Source organism: Colobus angolensis, unplaced genomic scaffold (genome assembly GCF_000951035.1).
Source record: "Colobus angolensis palliatus isolate OR3802 unplaced genomic scaffold, Cang.pa_1.0 Scaffold220, whole genome shotgun sequence".
NCBI classification, from domain to species: domain Eukaryota; kingdom Metazoa; phylum Chordata; class Mammalia; order Primates; family Cercopithecidae; genus Colobus; species Colobus angolensis.
The window spans coordinates 5952132-5962434 of NW_012115378.1; positions in this window are offsets into that span (position 1 = coordinate 5952132).

Genomic DNA, 10303 nt, shown 5'->3' on the forward strand with positions numbered 1-10303 from the left:
CACTAAGGAGGGAGTAGAGGTATCCTATACTTGTGGATTAAAGTGGGGAGATACAAAGAGAGGATGTGAAGGAGGCTTTGAACTGGGGGAAAGGTGGCAGTGAAGTGTGGCTGTAGTGCAGGAATAGTCAGGGAAGCAGATAATTTAGTTAAAATGTCTTGACCTAATAAAGGAGCTGGACAGGTGGGAATAACTAAAAAGGAGTCCATTAAAGAATGTTGTCCAAGTCAGCACCAGAGTTGGGGAGTTTTAAGAGGTTTAGAAGCCTGGTCATCCATACCCACAACAGTTATGGAGGCACAGGAAACAGGCCCTTGAAAAGAAGGTAATGTGGAGTGGGTAGCCTCCGTATTGATTAAGAAGGGTACGGACTTACCCTCTACTGTGAGAGTTACCCGAAGCTCAGCAACCGTGATGGTCTAGAGGGCTTCCGAGGCGATGGGGCAGTGTCAGTCTTCAGCCGCTAGAATATCTGAGTGGGTCAGAACGCCTTGGGCCAGAGTTCCAGGGGCTCTGGGAGTGGCTGCCAGCTGAGTCGAACAGTCCAATTTCCAGTGGGGTCCTGCACAGACGGGACACGGCTTAGGAGGAATCCCGGGCTGCGGGCATTCCGTGGCCCAGTGGCCAGATTTCTGGCACTTGAAGCAAGACCCTGGGGCAGTCGGTCCTGAAAAAACGCCTGGCCACTGCGGTTCAGATGTTTTGAAGTTCCTGTGTGCTGGAGATGTGGCTGGGGTTTCTCTCACAGTGGAGGCAAGGAATTGCAACCCAGAAATAGTTGAAACTTGCCTGCCTCTACTCTATTATTGTACACCTTGAAGGCGAGGTTCATTAGGTCCTGTTGTGGCGTTTGAGGGTTGGAATCTAATTTTTGAAGCTTTTTTCTAAAGTCAGGAGCTGACTGGGTGATAAAATGCATGTTAAGAATAAGGCGGCCTTCTGGCCCCTCTGGGTCTAGGGCGGTAAAGCGTCTAAGGGTTGCTGCTAAGTGGGCCATGAACTAGGCTGGGTTTTCGTCTTTACCTTGGGTAGTTTCTTTAAGTCTGTCATAATTAACAGCTTTGTAAGCTGCCTTTTTAAGTCCTTCAACTAGGCAGGAAACCATGTAATCTCGCCTAGCTATACCTGGGGAATCTGCCTGATAGTTCCTTTGAGGATCTTCTCAGGGAACTGCTCTAATGCCTTCCTGCAGGTCTGGCTCATGAAGCCAGTGGTTATCTGTGTGAGACTGGGCTAGAGAAAAACTCTTTCCCATTCATCTGGGGAGAAGGTAGAAGTCAGGATGATATTTTAGTCACTCCAGGTTAAATTACAGGATGGAGTTAGATATCGGAATTCCTGTATATATTTAGTGGGGTCTGATGAGAACGAGCCTAAACGCTGACTGATCTGAGAGAGGTCTGATAGAGAAAAAGGCACATGTACCCTGACTATGCCTTCAGCTCCAGCCACCTCTCTAAGAAGAAATTGTTGGGCAGGTGGGGGAGGGCTAGTCGCGGAACGAAACTGTAAGCCAGACCGGGTGTGGGGAGGGGAGGTGATAGAAGGATTACAGGGTGGGCAGCAGAGGCTGAGGAAGAATTGGGACCCAGCTTGGCCTGGTGAGGAGCAGCCTGGGGAGAAGGGGAGAGGTCAGATAAGTCTGTAGAAAAGGATTCAAAGGACTCAGAGCTTGAGGTGGAGACTGAAGGAACAGACAGGTGAGAAAGATGAAAGATTTGGGACGAGTTTCATTGCGAGCAGAGACTAGGGAGCAACCAATGTGTAAAAGAATGCCTGGACGTCAAGCACCTCAGACCATTTGCCCATTTGTCGACAAAAATTATCTAGATCTTGTAGGATAGACAAATCGAAAGTGCCATTCTCTGGCCACTTGGAACTCCTGTCGAGTTTGTATTGGGGCCAAATGGTATTGCAAAAGAAAATAAGACGCTTAGATTTTAGGTCAGGTGACAGTTGAAGAGGTTTTAAGTTCTTGAGAACACAGGCTAAGGGAGAAGAAAGGGGAATGGAGGGTGGAAGGTTGCCCATAGTGAAGGAGGTAAGTTTAAAGAGAATGGTAGAGACACGGAGAAGGGGGTGGGTGAGCAGCTAAAGCAGGCGTCCCTGCAATTGATTTGCCACCAAGGGAATGTGGGTGAATGACCAAGGCAGGCATCCCTGCGGTGATCAGAAAGGTGAAAGGTGGGTGAATAATCAGGCAGGCATCCCCGCAGTGATCAAACACCAAGGGAAGACTGTCTTCCAGAGTCCGTGACCGGCACCGGAATTTTTGGTCCGTGGATAAAATGTGTCTCCTTTGTCTCTACTAGAGAGGAAAAAGAACTGGAATTGGAAGGACAGGGAGATTGAAGGGTAGCGAGAGAGGAAGATTGAAGGGTAGCGAGAGAGGCTGAAGAAGAGTGAAAAGACCGCTTACCTGATTTGAAATCGGTGAGATGTTCCTTGGGCTGGTTGGTCTGAGGACCTGAGGTCGTAGGTGGATCTCTTACCTATGCAGCATCCTACCAATACTTCTTTCTTTCTTCAGATTTGAGTTCTGTTGCCTGCAACCAAACTAACCAACACATTTATCCTGTCCTCAAGACTTTCATGACCTATTATGTAATATGTGTAGAAAAATAGCCCTTGAGGCCACGCGGTGGCTCACGCCTATAATCCCAGCACTTTGGGAGGCTGAGGTGGGGTGATCACTTGAGGTTAGGAGTTCAAGACCCGCCTGCTCAACATGGAGAAACCCTGTCTTTACTAAAAATTCTAAATTAGCTGGGCGTGGTGGCACATGCCTGTAATCCCAGCTACTCGGAAGGCTGAGGCAGGAGAACCTCTTGATCCTGGGAGGCAGAGGTTGTGGTGAGCTGAGAACACACCATTGCACTCCAGCCTGGGCAACAAGAGTGAAAGTCCATCTCAGGAAAAAAAAAGAAAAATAGCCCTAGCATTTATAATTCCGTATAAGGCTGATGATACAGATCTACAAAGAGAAAGAGCAGCCATGTTAACTTAGTTCAGGAGACGTAATGAAGGTGAGGAAGAAAGAAAGAACATTCTAGATATAGGAGCCTGGAAAGAAAAGGAAGGAAGAGGCCGGGCGCAGAGGCTCACGCCTGTAATTCCAGCACTTTGAGAGGCCGAGACGGGTAGATTGCCTGAGGTCAGGAGTTTGAGAACAGCCTGGCCAAAATGGTGAAACCCGTCTCTACTAAAACAAATATTAGCCAGGTGTGGTGGCAGGTGCCTGTAATCCCAGCTACTCGGGAGGCTGAGGCAGGAGAATTGTTTGAACCCGGGAGGTGGAGGTTGCAGTGAGCCAAGATTGGGCTATGACACTTCAGCCTGGGCAACAGAGCCCAGATCGCACCATTGCACTCCAGTCTGGGTGACAGAGCACGACTCCGTCTCAAAAAAAAAAAAAGAAAAATGAAAAGAAAGGAAGGGAGGGCATTCCAGATAAAGGAGACCTGGTCGGCCCAGACAAGGAGACCAGAAGCAACAAGCTCTGTTTGCAGACACTGCAAACAGTTCCTTGTTGCTGGAATTTTAAGCACACAGCACGCAGCGGGGAAAGAATGAAACTGGAGACCTAGGCAGAGAAGTCATTAAAGCTGTATTTGACAGGTTGAAAACTTTCAACTTGCTTCTGTGGCTTTGTGGAGCCAATTAAGGGTTTAGGTAGAAGAGGGAAAGAGCCCTACCTACAGTTTCGACAAGTCATTCGGTTTAAGTCAAGAGTTCTCAAACTTTATCTTGCATCAATCACCTGAGGAGCTTGTTAAAATGGCCCCATTCTGAGATATTTCAATTCAGTGGGTTGGGATGGGCTGCAAAAGCTACATTTTTTAGCAGTCCCTGGCTGATTCTAAAGGGGTCAGCAGATCATTCTTTGAGATATATGGTCCTACATGATGGACCACAGGAGACTCTGCAGGTTACTTTGACAGCAGGAGGGACGTCAGGTGGCAGAAGGGAGTTACTCACATTTTTTCTAGTGTCTTCTGCCCACAACTCTGCCTCCTCACTACTGGATGACATTACACTGGTTAAATATCCTGGCACTGAAACATAGATATTTCTACAGTTAATAAGATAATTTTAAAAAAATTATTCTCTATAAACCTATCGAGAGTAATAAAGTTTCACAGTATTCTACAGAAATACAAACATCTGAGATATGAATTTGAATAGCACACCTCCTCAATCCGAAGCATCATTTGATGGTAAAACAAGGCACCATCTCTTAAAGCCAAAGGGACATAATCACAAATAAAATTCTGCTGAATGAAGGATTTATGAGTTCACCCAGGTAAGACAGCCAAGGACCTGAACCTTCTGCCTTGATTTTGGCACAGTTGGGTTTTTAAACTTACATATTGCCCTCAGTTCTTCTGCTAGCCAATCTCATTGCTATTTATTGCTAGGCCTTCCAGATAGCATATTGGGGGCAGCTGTCTTCTTGACATTCTGACCATCGTAGCTTACTTCAACCGTGGGCAGTCACGTTACAGACATCTTCAAAGCATGCTGTCTTCCTCCAGGAATAACTCAGTGAATATTTCAGTAGCTGTCAGTTGGCAACAAAATTGGGTAACATTTGCCAGGTGTGGTGGCTCACACCTGTAATCCCAACACTTTGGGAGGCCAAGGCAGGCGGATCACCGAGGTTGGGAGATCGAGACCAAGAGGAAGAAACCCTGTCTCTGTTGAAAATACAAAATTAGCCAGGCGTGGTGGTGCGTGCCCTGTAATCCCAGCTACTTAGGAAGCTGAGACAGGAGATTCGCTTCAACCCAGGAAGTGGAGGTTGTGTTGAGCTGAGATTGTGCCATTGCACTCCAGCCTGGGCAACAAGAGCGAGACTCAAAAAACAAAACAAAACAATAAAACTGGGTAATGGTTGAATCAACTCCACATTTGTGGTGTGGTGTTCCAGCTCAATACACATGAAATCATGGCATATTTAGAATGGGAAAAGTCAAAAAGGGCATCTGACCCAATTCTCTAATTTTGCAAACAAACTGACTCTCAATGTGGCAAAAGCATATTGTACCTGGGATATTACATCCCTCAACATTCCAGATCAACACATTTGAAATAAAAATTAAGTCATTAAGTACAGTACTTGGAAAGCACTGGCCTATTTAGAAGGGATGTAACCTATTTGGTAAGGTAAACCCACAAATGGTAAAAATATAAAAAACAATAAACTATTTAAATAGTAGTTTAAAACAAAATTAGGCTGGGCGTGGTGGCTCATGCCTGTAATCCCAACATTTTGGGAAGCTGAGGTGGGAGGATCGCTTGAGCCCAGGAGTTTGAGAACAGCCTGGGTAACAGAGTGAGATCCTGTTTCTACAAAAATTAGCTGGGGCTAAGTTTGCAGCATGAGGCTACAGTAAGTCCTGCTCGTGCCACTCTACTCCAGTCTGGGTGACAGAGCGAGACCCTGTCTCAAAATAAACAAATAAATAAAACAAAATTAGAAGCAATATAACAAAGCAGTCCATGCATGATTAATTGCAGGCAATTATAAGATCTTTTTGTAATTTTGTTTTTTGAAATGGAGTCTCATTCTGTCACCAGGCTAGAGTGCAGTGGCGCAATCTCGGCTTACTGCAACCTCCGCCTCCCAGATTCAAGCAATTTTCCAGCCTCAGCCTCCTGAGTAGCTGGGACTACAGATGCACACCACCACGCCCAGCTAATTTTTGTATTTTTAGTAGAGACAGGGTTTCACCATGTTGGCCAGGATGGTCTCGATCTCTTGGCCTCGTGATCCACCCGCCTCGGCTTCCCAAAGTGCTGGGATTACAGGCGTGAGCCACCGCACCCGGCCTTTTTGTAATTTTTTTATTTTTTGCTACACCACACCAACAGTTATATCAATAGTTTTCTATTGGACATTCTTCTACACAACTAACCATCTCACGGAAGAATGTCAGTGCTTCAGACTTTACCTCCTTTTTTTATATTTTTTGAGATGAAGTCTTGCTCTGTCGCCCAGGCTAGAGTGCAGTGGTGCCATCTTGGCCCACTCTAACCTCTGCCTCCCGGGTTCAAGTGATTCCCCCTGCCTCAGCCTCCCAAGTAGCTGCAATTATAGGAGCCTGCCACTACGCCCACCTACAGACTTTACTTTTATATAATGTGATTGCTTCCTGTGCTGACACTATAAGTAAATAATATAGATAAGTTATATCTTTCACCTCGGGTAAGTAAAAATATATTTTATTCATACATACATGTGTATATAAGTATGTTCCCACTATGGAAAGCTCCTTTAAATTAGCAGAAAACAGTAAAAATAACAACGGATCCTATTTTGATTGATTACTATGGACCATGCAGAATGTTAAGTGTAAAAATGTAATATGTGTATATGTATGTGTCAGTGTTATAACAATTAAAACATGTATATATGCACATATACACACGAACATTTATATACATATATGTATACATTACATTTGTGCATATAGTTTAATGTTTACAACAACACCTTCTTGTTTACCCTTTTTTCAAAATTGAGGCTCAGAGAGCTTAAGTAACTTGCCTAAGGCCAAACAATCCCTGTGTGGTAGAGAAGCGTTTGATACTCAAGTTTTAGACTCCTAAGTCTTTGCTTCTGACCACTATGCAAGCGTACGGGTTCATAGTACCATTTTTTCCCGTTATACCATCAAATAGCTAGGTAGGACTAAGTCTGTTCTTAGTTCTCTTTAATGTATTAAAAGTTCAGCACTCTGAATGCTCCAATCCAGAAAATATTATAGAATATGGTGAAAACAGGCAGACTTGATTTTTTAAAAGATACAACATAGGTAATTAAAATATCTTATAGTAGTAAAGATGTCCCCAGAATACAGCAGATATAAACTTTATTATTCCCATTTTATAAATGGAAAAAAATACACAAATAGGCCTCACACACCATTTATTTCTAGCTGTGCCTCCATAATTTGAAACATAGGGCATTTGAGATATAAATACCTGGAAATTATGGTAGCGGTTAAATCCTAATGATCTAGAAATGGCAACAACTAGTGTAGGGATTTTATGCAGAAATGTTTGGGAGGATTGGTGGTAAGAGCTATTCTTCTGTGCCTCAAATTAAGAGAGCAGGTTCTCTTCCTTTTTTTTTTTTTTTTTTTGAGATGGAGTTTCATGCTGTTGCCTAGGCTGGAGTGCAGTGGCACAATCTTGGCTCACTGCAACCTCCACCTCCCAGGTTCAAGTGGTTCTCCTACTTCAGCCTCCTGAGTAGCTAGGATTACAGGTGCCTGCCACCACACCCGGCTAATTTTTGTATTTTTAGGAGAGACGGGTTTTCTCCCTGTAGGTCAGGCTGGCCTTGAACTCCTGACCTCAAGTGATTTGCCCGCCTTCAAGTGATTCGCCCACCTTGGCCTCCCAAAGTGGTGGGATGACAGGTGTGAGCCACCGCACCCGGCCAAGCTTATTACTTTAAAGACTTCAACTAGGATCATCAAAATAAAAGTATAGCAGGCCAGGCGCAGTGGCTCAAGCCTGTAATCCTAGCACTTTGAGAGGCTGAGGCGGGTGGTTCACCTGAGCTCAGGAGTTGGAGACTAGCCTGGGCAACACGGTAAAACCCCATCTCTACTAAAAATACAAAAAAATTAGCTGGGCGTGGTGGTACACACCTATATTTCCAGCTACTTGTGGGGCTGAGGCAAGAAAATCACTTGAATTCAGGAGGCAGAGGTTACAGTGAGCTAAGATCGTGCCACTGCACTCCAGCCTGGACAACAGAGCTAGACTCTGTCTCAAATATAAATAAATAAACAAACAAACAAACAAACGTGAGTATAGCATTTCTTAACTTCAGTGCAATAGACCAAAACAATAAATAATCACTGGTAAACACAAGTTTATTGAAAGCACAATATCCAAGAGTACATAAATGATCATATGAAGAGAAGTAACTTAAATCCATAAATCCTTCTTGAAGACACTGGGGATCCAGTACGATGACAATATGCCACAGTTGTTTTTCAGTTTATGTCTATTGCTCTAGTGAATTGCATTAGCCTTCTTTCTTCTTCTATTGATCTAATACAATACCGACTTCCCTCCCAATATATTATGGCAGCTACTATTAAAATGCCAATGTTGGCTGGGCACGGTGGCTCACACCTGTAATCCCAACACTTTGGGAGGTCGAGGTGGACTGATCACTTGAGGTGTTTGAGACCAGCCTGGCCAACATGGTGAAACCCCGTCTGTACTAAAAGTATTAAAAAATTAGCTGGGCGTGGTGGGCTGCGCGCCTGTTACCCCAGCTACTCAGGAGGCTGAGGCAGAAAAACCGCTTGAAACCAGGAGGTGGAGGTTGCAGTGAGCCGAGATCATGCCACTGCACTCCAGCCTGAGTGACAGAGGGAGATCCTGTCTCTAAATATATAAATAAATAAATTAAATAAAAATAAAATGCCAGTGTTGCTGTGGTGAGCAACTTTGTGATCAGGAATATAAGAATGCAACCTGTCAAATTGGAGGTGATTAATTATTTTAACATGAGACTGATTAAAGATGATTCTACTTAAACAAAAAGAAAGCAGCTGTGAGTTTGTCTTATCTTTAACCTTCGTATTCATAATTGCTGACCATGATACATAAATGAGCAAAAGATTTCATGGCAATGCTAGTTCATTCCATTTGTTTCAGGATACTCCAGCAGCACATAAACAAAAATTGGAATAATACGAAGAAGAATAGCATAATTTTTTTTAATTAAAATTTTAAAAATTGAAAAACCAAGAAACTAAAAAAAAACTTAAAAAAATTTTTTTTCAGGGAAGCATCTGGCCCCATTGCCAAATGAGAATTAACAGCCAAGCCAGGTGTGGTGGCACCTGTAGTCCCAGCTACTCTGGAGGCTAAAAGGGGAAGATTGCTTGAGCCCGGCAGTTCCAAGCTGCAGTGAACCATAATCGTGCCTCCGCACTCCAGCCCAGGCAAAAAAGCAAGACCCTATCTCAAACGAAACAAGATAAAAAGAGGCCAGGCACGGTGGCTCACGCCTGTAATTCCAGCAGTTTAGGAAGCCAAAGTGGGCAAATCACTTGAGGTCAGGAGTTCAAGACCAGCCCCGCCAACATGGTGAAACCCCATCTCTACTAAAAATACAAAAAAGAGCTGGGCGTGATGGTGCACACCTGTAATCCCAGCTACTCGGGAGGCTGAGGCAGGAGAATCACTTGAACCTGGGAGGTGGAGGTTGCAGTGAGCCGAGATGGTGCCACTGTACTCCAGCCTGGGCAACAGAGCGAGACTCCATCTCAAAAAAAAAACAAGAGAAAGAATGAATAGCCAAAAGGTTGGTCAAAAACGGAAGCAATAATAGCTATCTATAGAGTAGCTGTAATACAAAGGACATCCAGATGTTAAATGAAACAATTTTTATGTTAGGGTAACATAAAGTTAATATTAACGATGGGTTAATTCTACCCTAAACATAAGTCTTATCTGAATGAAAACTCAACAAAAATTTTAAACTGAACTACAGGGCTTCTGGCACACATAAGACCTAAATCAGAAATGATGGTTTTTTTTTTTATACAGCATAGCAGTGCCCTTTTTCTAGCTTGTCTCTGTGTTATCGAAGTGAATAAATGAAGGAAAAAAAAAAAAAACCAAACAGATGATTCTAAGTCAGCAGTTGCAGAGGTAAGAGAAGAATCATTGTTTCCTTCACTTTAAGGCCCCTAGAGAGTCCTCCCTCAGGAAGTACAGTGGAAAAATCAATGCCAGATGGCGCTCAAGGAGATGCTGCTAATGGTTCTGCTATTGTTAAATCTCCTGTGGAGAAAATTCCCTCACAGTTAATCAATACAGTAATGCAGCTCTACAGACTTTCCATCTCAGGAACCACTGACCTCCATTGTAGGTGACCATCTGGCTCAGTGTCACCCCACAGGCCCCAGCAAAGATTATATCTTATAGTACCAATAATTTATAACTTTGTTCAGACAAAGCAGCAGAAATATCCCCCCCTTCCACCTTTTGTTTTTAAATGGTATTTTAACCAATTAAGGAAAATTCATAAATAATACCAGCCACTACTTATAAGGCACTCATTATGTACCAGTATGGTGCGGAGCATATTACATCGATTAACTCATTGCATCCTTAACTTTTGGACAGGTATTATCCTCATTTAAAGTTAAATAAATGGCACAAGGCTATGTAGCTTGTAGGTGGTGCAGCAGGAATGTAGGTGGGGTTGGGGGCCGGGTGAGTGTGACAACAAAGTTTCAGTTTTTTATCTGCTGCATTATGTTTT